Raw genomic sequence first — 15752 nt, 5'->3', positions numbered from 1 at the left:
CACAGTGCCGGGCAGTGAGCACAGGGCCCACTAGAGGACATCGGGCCCTCAGGCCACCCTCATGAAGTCTGTTTCTGATTGTTTGGTCAGAGACATTCACACCAGTGGCCTGCTTGAGGTCATTTTGTAGGGCTCTGGCAGTGCTCATCCTGTTCCTCTTTGCCCAAAGGAGCAGATACAAGTCCTGCTGCTGAGTTAAGGACCTTCTACAGTCCTGTCCAGCTCTCCTAGAGTAACAGCCTGTGTCCTGGAATATCCTCCATGCCCTTGAGACTGTGCTGGGAGACACAGCAAGCCTTCTGGCGATGGCACATATTGATGTGCCATCCTGGAGAAGTTGGACTACCCGTGCAACCTCTATTGAGTCCAGGTATTGCACCATGCTACCAGTAGTGAAACTGACCATAGCCAAATGCAAAGCTAGTAAAAAACAATCAGAAAAGACAAGGAGGGATAAATGTCAGTGGCCTCCACCTGTTAAACCATTCCTGTCTTGGGGATTGTCTAATTGTTGCCCCTCTAGTGCACCTGTTATTAATTTCATTGACATCAAAGCAGCTGAAACTGATTAACAACCCCTCTGCTACTTAACTGACCAGATCAATATCTCAGAAGTTTTATTGACTGGATGCTATACTCTGCTTAAAAAGTGTTCCTTTAATTTTTTTGAGCAGTATATATATGGTGGTCTGTGGGGTCTGATAAGATAGTGTTGGCTGATCTGGGTGGGCTAAACTTACAAGGAGGCTGGCATTTCTTTATATTCTTGCCGAATCGGGCAATGTGAAAACACGGGTCAGTTGTTGGGATTGCGGCAGGAGGAGGAAGAGCAGTGCAAGATGCAGGCTTCCTAATGGGACTGATGAGGGCTAGAGGAGAAAGATAGCTCTGCAAAGCAGTGTGCAGGCTGTTGGCCTTCTTGGCTAACTCTCGGTAGTCAACAACGGAAACATTGGCCATGACAGTGCGCACTTGTTCCAGCATCTGTTGCAGAAACAGCTTTCTAAATATAAAACAGGGCTTATGGCTGCCTAGCAAAGCTAACCTTTAAAAAAACTTTAACGCCACCACGTTGGCAGATATATCTAGTTTAACTCTGGAATCATCAAAGAGTGTTTTGGTCACTACTGTAGTGCCCTGCGAGGGAAGAAAACACACCAGACAATGTTTTCTTGATGCAGGCAAAAACTACTGACTTTATTATTGAATGTGCTTAAGCTATATACATAACTGTTTCCTCTCCACTCATCACCCAGCCTCCTCCCACACAGTACTGCATGTGAATTGTGTCGTTAAAGAGGTGCAGCTCTTCCAGCTACTAAAGACTAAATGATACGGGTAAGGCTAAACTGTAAAAGTAAGATTGCCAGGGCAGCAGAGATAAGGCAACAGTAACTGGGCTACAGAAGTCTGCAAATCCTAATGTTCACGCTCGCATAACAGACACAGCCATAATGATGGAGGAGGGTCATGACTGGTGTAGTTCTTCCAGGGGTAAAAATAAGATAGAATGTCCATTAGTCATCATGCTGCAAAGGAGTACTTAGGCATTCCATCAGGAAGAGAATAATACCAAGATGGCAGGAACATGAGACATTCGCTGTTTAGTTTAAGACAGAGTAGGACTTCCAATTATGTCCATTGCAAACTACCAAAAAAAATATTTGGAGGCTATATAGACATATAAACTGGATAAACTATATTAATCTTTATAGAAAATATTAGACACTAGAAGCTGCTGCTTCGCCACCTGAGGCCACAGGTTCAACATGCCCTCGACCCTCTGCAGTTTGCATATCAGGAGAAGGTGGGAGCGAAGGATGCCATTATCTACATGCTACACCGATCCCTCTCCCACTTGGACAGAGGCAGTGGTGCTATAAGAATTATGTTTCTAGACTTCTCTAGTGCCTTCAACACAATCCAACCTCTGCTCCTTAGGGACAAGCTGACAGAGATGGCAGTAGATTCATACCTGGTGGCATGGATCATGGACTATCTTAAAGACATGTGCGTCTCGGGAAGTACACGTCTCACATTGTGGTCAGCAACACAGGAGCGCCAAAGGGGCCTGTACTTTCTCCGGTCCTGTTCAGCCTATATACATCGGACTTCCAATACAACTCGGAGTCCTGCCACGTGCACAAGTTCGCTGACGACACTACTATCGTGGGCTGCATCAGGAGTGGGCAGGAGGAGGAGTATAGGGACCTAATCAAGGACTTTGTTAAATGGTGCAACTCAAACCACCTACACCTGAACACCAGCAAAACCAAGGAGCTGGTGGTGGATTTTAGGAGGCCCAGACCCCTCATGGACCCCGTGATCATCAGAGGTAACTGTGTGCAGATGGTGCAGACCTAGGAGTGCAGCTGGATGATAAATTAGACTGGACTGCCAATACTGATGCTCTGTGTAAGAAAGGACAGAGCCGGTTATACTTCCTTAGAAGGCTGGCGTCCTTCAACATCTGCAATAAGATGCTGCAGATGTTCTATCAGACGGTTGTGGCGAGCGCCCTCTTCTACACGGTGGTGTGCTGGGGAGGCAGCATTAAGAAGAAGGACGCCTCACGCCTGGACAAACTGGTGAGGAAGGCAGGCTCTATTGTTGGTATGGAGCTGGACAGCTTGACATCTGTGGCAGAGCGACGGGTGCTCAGCAGGCTCCTATCAATTATGGAGAATCCACTGCATCCACTAAACAGTGTCATCTCCAGACAGAAGAGCAGCTTCAGCGACAGACTGAATAAACCTTGTCCATGGAAATTCATTACTGTATTATAAAAAATGAACAAATGAAAAAGAGAAACCTCTGTATTTCACTTGATGTATACATCACAGCACAAGCCTTTGCAGTCCTTTTGATGTTTTACATTTTTAGGTTCAAAATGAATGGCTCAAAATGAACTTTTGAAATTCTCTCCTGAATTCATGTTATCAGCATGTCTGGCTCTCATTTCCCTGCTCTACTGTACAGTAAATGAAGATGCTTGTGTGTCATTCAAAATTTCAGTTAATTCTGCTTTTGTTCAGTATACAAGAAATGTACAAAACTGTTGCAACTAATTTTTATAGTCAATAAGCCAAATATTTTTGATTTCTAATATATTAAGTTAGCTATTGTTGTATTTTTTCTATACTAATATATTATTTAGGACTCACATTCAAAACAAGATAGCTCTAGTGCCTTTCTTTATAGAATTTATTACTTTAAGTTCATGTGGATTATTAAACTTGTTTTTTTCTTTATTTTATTCATTTATACTGTTGGCATTCAGTCTGAATGAATTCCTTTTAAAATTAACTGCCTACTGTTATGATTTCAGGGTTTTTGACATGGTAGTTTCCATTTTTACCCTCTTCTGTATTTATTCTGATTGTTATTTCTTTATATTTTGGCTGCATTAGACAACATTCATTTCTGTTTTGGCAGTATGATAAAATGATGGTTAGCATTGCTGCCCCACAGGCATAGGTTTAAGTCCTGTCACAGGCTCTCATCTGTACTTTGCATTGGTTTGTCCTAGTTCTCTGACCAGGTGTCATCCTCACAGGTGGCGCAGTGGTAGTGCTGCTGCTTTGCAGTAAGGAGACTGTGGAAGATTGTGGGTTCGCTTCCCAGTTCCTCCCTGTGTGGATAGCGCTTTGAGTAGTGAGAAAAGTGCTATATAAATGTAATGAATTATTATTATTATTATCTGCCACAATGTCCAGAAGAAGTGTCTTTATGTGTGTGCCCTGCAACAAACTCATTCCATTCACAGGTTCCTGCCTTCTGCCTACTGCAACATTTTCAGATTCTGGCTCCTTGAGATCCTGTAACTGAAAAGGCTGATACAAGAAATGGGGAGAGAATCTGAGAGGAATTACTATCCTCTAAATCATCTTTCATATATGACTTGTAATTTTTTGTAGGCTGTTTTACAATTCTCTTGCAGGTAAGGTTTGTGGATTTTCAGAATATCAAGACCTTGAAGTACTATTTATTATTAAGGTGCTGCGCTGTTTTGGTTCTTACCTACACAGGGAATGTTCAGATTAAAAAAAAAGGAAATAATGATCTGAGAAGGTTTCATTAATCTAAAAAATGTATTCATTTGCTCTCTTTTGCTGTGCATTTAGGGATAAATCTTCCATTCTGAGCTAGGGTGAAGCAGAAATTGCTACAACAGCATAGCGAAGTTATTAACACAACAACATAGAGACCCATCATTATTGCAGTCAGACTGCTAGGCCCTACCCATAAATAATTTCTTAATGAGGAAAAGATATCTTTTATATAAAACATACATACTTGTAGATTCACAAAGAACAGATTAGGCAATTTTTTGATTGATAGATGACCTTCTAGTGAGTATGACTGTTTTAGTATGTTGATAATTTAAAAAAGAACGGACCATTATTTTAGAAAAATGACATTATAGGTATTAAAAATACTAGAAATTGACCCCTGCTGGTGATTTCATGACCTTCTATTGCACCAAAAGATACCCAAATTGGTGACACAATTTAGCTATCAAGCACTAGGAGCAGGGCTGCCACTAGCCACAAAGAAGGCGCCAAGCAGAGTCAGAATGAATCACATGTGCCAAGTTTGATTACAGTGGATGACTTGAGAATGGACAATCTAACCAAGTTGAACTGAATAAACACTGTGGTAGCATCACATGGGTCAAATTTTTACTTTGATTTGCATGTGTGCTTTCATGTATGTGTACACATCCTTCACCCACACTGGTTTTTCTGCTGCTTTATACATACTTGATGAAGCTGAGTCTGTCATTAATAAAGTTTGTAGCATTTGAGTAATCTTTGTATATAATACGCTACTGTGGCTGTCCGTTTGTCTGTCCAGGATTTTAAATCATCTGAAGCTCACAAACCATTTGACCTACTGACCTGAAATTTGGTAGACATATACTATGTGACGTCTACTATCCACTTTCTGGGTGATGATTGACCTCCAAGGTTATTCCTCTTTTTATTTTATTGTGGAATCAACTTTCAGCAGTGGTCAGCAGGGCAGCTGTGCGATGCATGTGTACGGGTGCCGTTCTCATCCCTACCACCTTCGCCGTCACTTCCCTTACATCTTAATATCTTAAATCATTCTTCAGGCAGATTGAAGACTTAAGTGCCAGCTTAAGTGAAAAATGAAAGAAAATGTACTAAGTAATTGCAACACAAACACAGACTTAATCAGTTTTAACTTGAAACGATGCTGATGAAAGAAGAGAAGAAGCGAGCCGCTAGGGTGGAGAAAAGAACAGTTGCTCAGGAAGCAACAAGTGCATCAACCTATGAGCAAATGAACGCTAAACATACAGAGAAAGAGTATGAAAACTATGAATGCTCAAGTCAAGTGTATTAGCGCCGTTACTGGTATACTATAATATTTGAATAGTATAGACTTGTATTAAGCCTGCAGCACTCATCTTGGTGTTCAAAGCATACAATATGTCATTGGCTGGTTCCATTTTTGTTTTGGTTGCTTGGACCAAATGCTGTTCTTTGGTCAGCTCTGTAGTTTGGGGTGCTATACAAATAAATTCTGTTGTTGTTGTTGTATCTCTATATGTATAAAATCCAATGTCTGTCTGTCTGTCTGTCTGTACGCTTTTCACGAGAGAACTATTTAACGAATTTACATAGGGTTTTTTTTCTATAATTTGTTTGAACATTCCGGTTCATTTTACTACTTTTCTCATTGCAAGTATTATAGTTTGGTTGCAGCCCTGATTTATTTCTGCGAATCCCAGAGACAAGCTGCAGACTGAGGGGAGGTGGAGGCGGGACCTCAGGAGTAGGGAGCTGGGTGAGGCCATCCTCACTCTCGCACCAGCCTCTGTTTGAGTCTCTCTACCTCTCGCCACGTGTTGGAATGTCCCTTGCCTCCGCTTAGCTAGTGATATCTGTTTGTTCAGCAGACATTATCATCTTAAGATTGTTAAAGAGTAAAGTTTGATGTTTTTGAGAGAGATCACAGCTATGTGTGTTTTAGAGGGTTCCTGCTCATTGACAGAGATATCATGGCCACGTGCTCTTCTCCCCACGCGGGTGACACTCTCCTATCAGAGCTGAACACAATCAGTGGCAACAATTGACGTTGGAGTGTACCTATCTTCCTCTTGGCCAGAGATACCTTGCCAACGTTTTACATTTTTGGCAAAGAGATCACAGCTACATTCTTGCCCCTGATAGCAAAAACAAAAATATTGCATATCAAGAGACCATCAAATACAAAAGCTATCAATACAAATTCATCTCAATACAGATTATTACATTTTTAAAAAATTTTTTAGATTTTAAAGTTTGTCCTGTTTCACTGATATGCGGACGGAGCTAGTTTAATATAAAAATAAAAGGTTACAGACAAATACAGAGCAAGCAGACAAGCATAAAAGAGCCTAAACTTGTCATGTATGACGGATCCTAAGAGCTCTCAGCTAGCTATAGCACTTATTGATTATTATTTGCATCAACTTTGACAAATGCATTTGACGGAAAAATTATTCATTTGGAACGAATCTTGTTTAGGAAGATTTTCTAGGACTAATGTCAAGTTAGGCATGACACGGAGACACGTTTTTACTTTACAAAGTGTAAAGAAATGAACAAAAACACATCAAAATGTTGGGGTCCTAGCTGGAGAACACTTCTTTAATTGCAAATAGCAAGTAATGGTTTACATGGTGGTCTAACAAATGATCGCTACTGTTGTGTTTCTGTCACCCTCTACTCTGTCACCCTTATTGTTAGAATAAGTTCTTTTGTAATTGCAGCATGTTACATAATCCAAAACTATATAGATATAAAAAGGCGATACCCCTCCCTTAGTGATATGGCAGTAAGGAATCACATAGAAGAAATAACTTAGCTTTCTTTAATGACAGTTTATGCTGCATAACAGATGAGGAAGCCATGACAAAAACCCAGTTTGGGAGTGGGAGCCCGATGTATAGAGTCTGCCATTTTCGTCGCTGCATTGGAAGGATTTTCCGGATCGGATGACATTATCTCCCATCTGTCCGTCGGCTTCAAATGTGTGCTGGGCAATGTTCCAAGGCTTTATACTCTTCCTTCATGTGCAGGCCCCCACTTTGGTGAATCATGCCATTCCTAAACAAGGCACAGAGGATATAGTTTCATGCTGAATTTGGCACACAGACATGCCCATTTTGCAGTTGTCCCTGTCTTGTCTTTTAATACTTGCCTAACAGTTCTTATATTGTGAATTCCTATGTGCTATATCTGACCTTGTGTTAGCTGTACATGTGAGAAGAAAGAAAAGTAGATTTATAAAATGTTTTTTGTACAGAGCACAGTGACATATTAAACTTATATAGTTATTACTTCCTCTTACCTTGTTGTTCTGGGAAGGGTGGGGCAAAAGGCAGGACAGCAGTAGCATCCCAGATCTCCTTCTGCTTCTGAAGATGAAAATGGAAAGCTAGTAAAAGAGTGTGCCTCAGAAAATTCAAGAACATCATTCTGTTAACTAACACCTACATTCTTCCTGATCTTAAGTTTGCTTAAAAGATACAATTAGACAAGATTAAATTTTCTTCCATTTGTATAATAAAAGTGGGAAATGTATGTAGAAGTACCCTTTTATTATATCTAGGGTAATTTACTGCTGTCTGACATTGATAAGATCCTTTATGCTCTCAATAGGCCTCACTTGAAAAGAGACAAAATTAATAATGGCAAAAAAAAATCTGTACAAGTCAAATGGATTTTGATGTTTTCATAGTTAATGCTACAAGATCAAGTGCTGCTGGCAATATTCAGAACAGCATGTCCAGATCTACAGAATGTGACAACAGTGTGCCAAAATATAATTTGCATCATGTTTTTTGAAAAAAGAAAAAAATCCTAAGATTAGGATGGCATAGTGGTGGAACAATAAACTTGGTATCTCATTTATATACAACAGGGTATGTCCTATCCCCAGTGGTGCGATCAGAAATGAGCAGGTGGTGCAAGACAGCTGTAAAGACTTATTTGTTTTTCAATAAATTGGCCGGGGAAGGCAACATTTTCCTGCAGGTATGCTCTTATGGGGCTAGTTTCCATTTGTGATTATTTACACGCACACCTTTGGGAATAGGGAGGATCAGCTGAAGAAGAGAGGGAATCAGATATGCTCGTCAAAGTAAAATAAAACCTAGGCAAGCACATTTTTGATTACTGAACACAGTGTGTATTTACTTTTGGGAAATAGCTTAAGAATATTACAAATAACAAACAAACATATGAAAACTAGATGAATCTAAAGTTGAGACGAACATGACATAGAAAGTATATCTTTATAGAAAAAAAAATCCACATTACACAACAAAACAATAACTAGATTATTTTGTGTATTGAGATAGTTGAAATATAAATATTTGTAATAGTTCATTGTATACAACATCAAAGGGTCAAGTATATTTTAATTTTATATTTTTTTCAACTGCCAAAGGTTGACTGATATGTGCCGTTCTGAATGACCCTTTAATCACCTTTGATTTTCTATGCTCTTGTGTCTTTCTTCTTATATCCCCTACTCTTGGTAACAGTACACTTTGGTTAATAGCAGTGCTACTAAGGATTTGACGTTGATTAGAAAGTGAATAAGATGTTTGCAGTGTGGTGTAGGAGATTTGACACTGAACTTTAACAGTAAATGTTGCCAGTTACTGCCTCTGACTAACTGTGCAACTCTGTGTAACAAATCACTTAATCATCCTGTGAATTAAATGCATAGTATATACAATTGTACACTAACTTTGTAAGTGACCATAAGCAAAGGTGTTAAATAAATCTAAAAAAAATACACAACTATAATAAATATACAGCTATTTTTTACTTTTCTGAAACAATCTTTTCTTTTAATAGGTCAAAAGAGGTTGTAATCTATTGCTGAGGTATTAGAAACAAGGCAAAAAGCATCCCTGGGTATGACAACCAGACTTCTTCTGGGCACCTTCATTTTTATTCTCATAACATTCATGTCATTAAGATGTACTCTACATTTGGAGAAAGCAATATTAACACATGAAAACCATTCAAAAGCTAACCACACCATGAACTGAATCCATTAATTCCACTTCCCAGGAGCTGTGAGAGTGCAGCACTAACCACAATTCCACACTCTTGTCCAATTGTACAGATGACTTATTTTTTTATTATTTTTTATTATTATTATATTATTTATTATTTTTAATTAGCTATGACTTTTCCAGTCCTCCGTGGCTTCATGTGTGCTACATGGCATATAAGCTTATGGAATAAAATCACTTACTAAACTGTGCTGTTCTGAATTGAATATTTCTTGCAAATATCTTATGAACTGACGTTCGTCTGAAGCACAAACAGAACGGTGCATGAAAAAGTAGTTCCAGACGCAATAAGTAGCACCTGGTTTTAGCAGCAGTAAATGTACTTAGGTGATATTTGTGGAAATTGTTGAGCATGTTTTGTTTTTCATTTTGTTAGTTCTGTTACATCTCGTATTTAACAGAGATTGTTGAGTTCTATTTTTGTATGGGCTGCTTCCATTTGACACATGAGGGATTCTAGGATAGATATCTCATTGTGAGTGCTCTGGCAAAACAATTAATCAATTAAAGCATACTATATGTTGCATCAGCAATGCACCAATACCAGGAAATCCTTCTGAATGCACACCTAGATGTTTTCGCCGACATTGTGAACCATAGTTAAAGAAGCCCTCATACAGTAAGTTAACACAGCAATTATAACAACTGATGGGTGAGCCATAAAGGTCATGTGAGAGTGTACTCCACGAATTGTGGAGTACTTTTTTCACATCACCGGGTATTGACAAATTCTCCTTGGCATACAGTAGAAAATATAACTCCAAGAGTTTTGCGCAATGGACAGTTTACCTGGGTAATCCATCTTAAAAAAATGAAGGCATTCAAGTTTGGGACAGACATTGAGACAAAGGAGTGTGTGCTAGCAAAGTTGCTAACTAAAAGTAAAACAGAAACAAAGACAAGGTAAAGGACTTGGTAGGCAAATTGGCCACTAATATCCTTTTTACAGAAGTAAAACAGGAAAATTATGAACATGTCCAGCTTTAGGAGAATAGAATTAGACTAAGGAGCAGGTGACTGCTTTGTGTGTAAGATGAATATTTCTATTTCTCTGTGAAATTTTCTCCAACTCCCGGTACAAGTGGATATGAGTGTGTGAGTTTGAATGTTATATCCTGGTGAGCCATCCAAGAGAGGTTCCTACTGTGCACTGGATGATTCCAGAATAGACTCCTGCTGCCTCAGGCCATATAACTGGAAGAAATGGGTTCACAGTTCAGTAAATGATTGAACTGATGAATGGATCTGAATACTTTGTCTGAATGAACTCCGTAATCCTAGATAGGAAAGCCGAAAAAGTGCACTAGAAAAATTGATGGATGGATGGATGGATGGATAGATAGATACAGATGATGTCTGTGGTATGCTAATAGATGGATAATTGATCACAATACCCCTAATTCTGTTTATTCTGTTCACATAGAGTTATTTAGCCAGGCCTCTTGAAGTCTTTCCAAAAATGGACAACATTTTATAATTAACTTTTCAGAACCATTAGGAGGAGAAAAATATATTTTTTATACCCATGACATTAAATGGCATATGCATCATCTGCTAGACAGTTTTATTAAAACTGCACTGAGCATTTCAAAAAGAATCTGGGCAGTTGTTCGTGGGACTCTTGAGCAAAGCTAAAGTCATTTTTAACAAATGACCATACTGAAATAAAAACTAAAACATTGCTGGCAAGTAGAATTTATCTTGCAGTGATGCCAAACTACAGACCTCATTCATTAATGGATGCAAGTATTAATGCACCTGCACAGTGCCAATTTAAACCAGATTTTTCATAATCCATCACAAATGTGTTCAAAGATGCTTTGTGCATGTTTATGGCCTGCCAAACATTCCTTTGCACCTATCTGGAATGCCCGCCAAGCCCCCAGTGTCGGCATAACTTTAGGGGAGTAGATTCATTTACATTTAAATTAGAAAGATGTATCAAACTATTCACAAATGTGGCTGTGTATCATTTGATATGCTATAACCTTATCTAAATGATGTGTGCAAAGCAAATAGCTTAATGTCTTTGGAAAAGTGGACTAAAATGAATTGGAGAAAAAAAAATACGAACAAACATGGACCATTACCTACAGTATAATTTTTGGACAGAGAACAAGAAAATGAGGTGAAAGGTGAGGGCAAACGGGGAATTTCAAAGTCATTAGGCATTCTGGCCTTACCTGAGATGCAATTTGCGAAGCTCAGCTACCTAAATAAATGAACAACTGCTGACTTGTGTGAAATGCTACAGGTTGACCTTGAAGGAGACCTTTAGAGAGAACATTGCTTACATTTCACAGACAGAGTGTCAGCAGTGCTAACAAGAAATGCTGTTTTTAAATAACGGTTGATTCACAGGTTATGCCTGCTATTGCACATTGTACCAAGCAGGTTATAAGTGTGGATTCAGCAAACCTTGCACATTAAACAGATATTGTTATTAGGCTCTGGTCACTTAGTATTTGTTTGCTTGTCTTGCTAAGCTTGGAATGTATAAAGAAATGTATATACTGTATAAAACATTCCCAAGTGACTTTCTATATTAACAGTCCTGGTGTTTGGCTTGCCTTTTAGCTCCTTATGCTTTTTGGTATATTTCATGCTTTTTAAAGAAAAACTCTTAACGTTATTCTATGTAAATCTTATTGCACACTATTTGTTTGGTCCTTTGATATTATAACCAGGACCAGTCCTTGATTGGCAACATCACCCTCTATACCATTACAAATTTGCACTAAAGGTTTAGCACACTATACTATAGGTAAATAATCATAGTCAAACCAGGCCACTCTATCCAACCTTTTATAGCACCTTCTGAGCAATTCCTGGAAAATGCCAGTCAAAAAAGAGGTAGATAGATAGATAGATAGATAGATAGATAGATAGATAGATAGATAGATAGATAGATAGATAGATAGATAGATAGATAGATAGATAGATAGATAGATAGATAGATAGATAGATAGATAGATAGATAGATAGATAGACAGACAGAACTTTATTAGTCTACTGGGGAAAATTTGGCTTTTTACAGAAGCCCATTAAATAAATGAATACATACACACTGTGGTCTGAACACACAAATGAATTACTAAACAGAATGGAAACTTTTAACTTGGCAGTCTCCGTCACAGTGAGGCATTATATAGGTGTCTTGCTGTTGGAATAAAGGGTCCCCTGTAGAGTTTCTTGACACACTTCTGCTGAATAATTCATTGGCTGAAAGTTCTCAGTATTAGTGTGTCACAGAGAGGATGTGCAACATTGTTCATAATGGCACTCAGTTTTGTCTTCATTATCTCCTCTGCTGCTACCTTCAGGTGGTACAGAGTGCATCCTATAACTGACCTTTATAATTAGCTTGTCGATTTGGTGTGTTTCTGTTGAAATGATGTTACTGGGCCGGCACACCACAACACAGAAAAATTGCACTGGACATCATAGAATTATAGAAGATGTGAAGGATGTCACTACCCAAATTCAAGGAGTGTAGTCCCTTAAAAAGAAAAAAACAAGTTTGATCTCCCTTTTCTTATATAGTTCCTCTGTGTTATAAGACCAGTTCAGCCTGTCATTGATGTGGACCCTCAAACACTTAGAATGTATGACTTCTACATCAACTCTGTGAATTGTGACCAGGCGTAGAGGATCTTTGGTGCAGCGAGTCAATAACCAGTTCCTTGGTTTTGCTGTTGTTAATATGTTAAGATATTTCTTTCTGCACCATGAAGCAAACTTCTTCACCTGACTCCTATACTTTGTCTCATACCCCTTATCAATACATCCCATTAATGCAGAATCATCAGAAAATATCTGGAAGTCACATGACCTGGTGTTATATTTGTAATCAGATGTGTACAGAGAAGGGAAAAGGAGACATGGCTTTTCCTTGTGGTGCTGCAATGTTGCTCACATCCATTTTGGAGACACAGTCCTTGAGTCTTACAAACTAGGTCTACCAGACAGGGAATCCATTATCCTGGACTCCATAGGCTAAACCAGAATAGAACAGAAGGCGAATAGGGAGCATCCGTGTTCAAACCACTTAAACTGAGATCCTTGTATGTTGCTTTGCTCCTCACAATGGACCGACTATAAAAAGAAGGTTCTGTGATCCTTCACAATAGCCGACTTCCAGCCACTTACTCACAATCTCTTTTTTCTGATCAATACCTGGAGCTATAAATGAAGATGTGGTTCTGCACTGATGAGAACTTAGTTCCCTCTTCACCCTCTCCTGACTGGTATAATGTCTGCCTAAATGCTGCCACTGCACTAATTTGTCTATCATAGAATCACGCTATTCAGAAAATACTGAGATTAGTATCCATTTAATAATGTGGGAGATAAATAAAACAGTGATTTATTACAACAAAATGAAATGAACTTGGAAACTACAATTGACAACGATGCGCACACTTATGGTCATTATATGAATGGTTAAAAGCAATTAGTTGAATTTGTCCAGATGGCATGGTGCAGTGGTAGAACTTCTGCCTCACAGTAAGGAGAGCTGGGTTCACGTCCCATGGAACATGTGTGGAGTTTGCATGTTCTCCCCATGTCTGTGTGGGGTTTCCTCCAGGTGCTCTGGTTTCCTCCTTCAGTCCAAATGCAGGTTGGTGTGTGTAGCTGGTGTGTGTGTGTGCATGTTTGCCCTACAATGGATTGGCACCCCGTCCAGGTGATTGTTCATGCCTTGCACCCAAAGCTAGCTGGGATTGCCTCCAGCACCCCCTGTAACCTGTTCAAGAATAAGCAGGCAGCAAAATGACAGACTGACTATTATACAGAAGTGACTTACTTTATTCCTACCTTCACAACTCTCCAAAATGGACTTGTACAGTACACTGCAAAAAATGCATATGCAAAAACTTGACCGAAACCTTTAAATGGGAGTCATTTTGCTTTTATTTACAAAAAAAAAATCTTAAAATGGGGTAAGCATAATTTACTTAACAAGATTTCTTAAAGTAACCTAAATAATTCTTACAATAAAGAAAACAAGATTTAATGTCATGATATAAATAAATTTCTTTTGCTTAGGTTTCATTTTTTACAATGATGTTTAAGATGTTTATTTCAATTTGTCTTAAATGGTTAGTTTTAAAAACTTAAATTTACCTTTTTTTTTTTAAACATGTTGCTGTTACATGAATCTCATTTAGTTGATTTTAATGTGTATTGTAGTTGTGTATCATTTATTTTTCAACACAGCGTCTGGCTTCTGTCCTTAATAATTTATTTTGATGCTGCGTTTACTACATTTCGTTCAATTCTGAAGAAATTAAATGGTACAGTTGCTCAAAAGAAGTTAATGACAAACAGACCTAGTCTTATATGGCATATACATGTGATGATTTTTTTAAAATAAATTAACAATAATCTTAGTAGGTTAATGCATGAATGTGCAAAATGTATGTGGACAACTTGATATCTGTCAATATTGTGCACACTAACTTAACATGTAAAGGCAGCACCTCTTTTACCCATGTGTTGATGGCAAAGTGCTCGTGATTTTTCTAAAGCTGAGAAACTTACACATACATCTCTGTCACCATAACTCTAAAACCAATTATCAAGATTTTCTGCTGTATGGTCTACAGGGATTTACACCTTTCGGCTCACTTTTCATCTCTGGTTCACTCGAAGGGCCAAATTAAATAATTTAGCTTGCTACACTCTGAGTGTATGCATCTAAGGAAATTGTCAGGTAGCACTCATGCAAGGTACTTAGATATTGTGAATTTAGAAAGGAGCTATATAAAATGAAGCTTCACTTGGGACACTGACTAATATACTGTATGTCAATAAAGACCATTTTCTGTTTGAGTTTGTATACATTTTAAACATATCTGCAAAACCATATCTTTTTAGCATTATTAGAATAATAACCTGTTTTGTTCACACAGCACCTATATGGTGTATTCCATAAAGTATAAAGCAGCAGAGAGATACTGTAGGCATTACAGACAGAGATAAATCATACTAGTGTAAATAATAAAGCATATCTCTGACATTCATTCTTCAGTCAATGAGTCTCAGAAGTATAACAAGGTACTCCAGATACACTTTAGTATCCAAGAAGAAAATACAAAAGAAAGTAAAATCCTTTTATTTTTTTCACACAGGGCATGCAAACACTTAGAATATATGTTTTTTTAATATAAATTTAAAAACTACTGGATATTTCAGAAAATGTGTACACATCAGAAAAATGTAAATCCTTGGATGACATTCTTTTTCAGCTTTCTCAAACACTCCCACATGTCTAGAATACAGAATAAGAGATGAAGTCAAGTTAGGTTTGTCTGCAGTAGAGGACTTGATTATCTTTGATTACACCAAGATAACCATTTGTCTTTTAACAGTAATTTAATTTGAACCAATTTCTTTGCTGAAATACTCCAGACTAGAATACTAAAAATGAATATGAGTAGCTAATAAGACACCCGAGTTCACTTGTTTTTACATTTTTGAACATAAGACAGCTAATATTGCTCAGATAAATTAGATTTTGATAGATGGAGTACAGCTGACATATTATTGGGCTTATTAGTCAAGGCTGTCCAGTCCACTTTTTGTATCATTTCAGTATAAATTGTACACGTGCACATACTATGTGATTGGAGGACATTATCTT

The sequence above is a fragment of the Erpetoichthys calabaricus genome, chromosome 6 (genome assembly GCF_900747795.2).
Source record: "Erpetoichthys calabaricus chromosome 6, fErpCal1.3, whole genome shotgun sequence".
Lineage (NCBI taxonomy): Eukaryota > Metazoa > Chordata > Cladistia > Polypteriformes > Polypteridae > Erpetoichthys > Erpetoichthys calabaricus.
Note: the sequence above shows the minus strand (reverse complement) of the source record.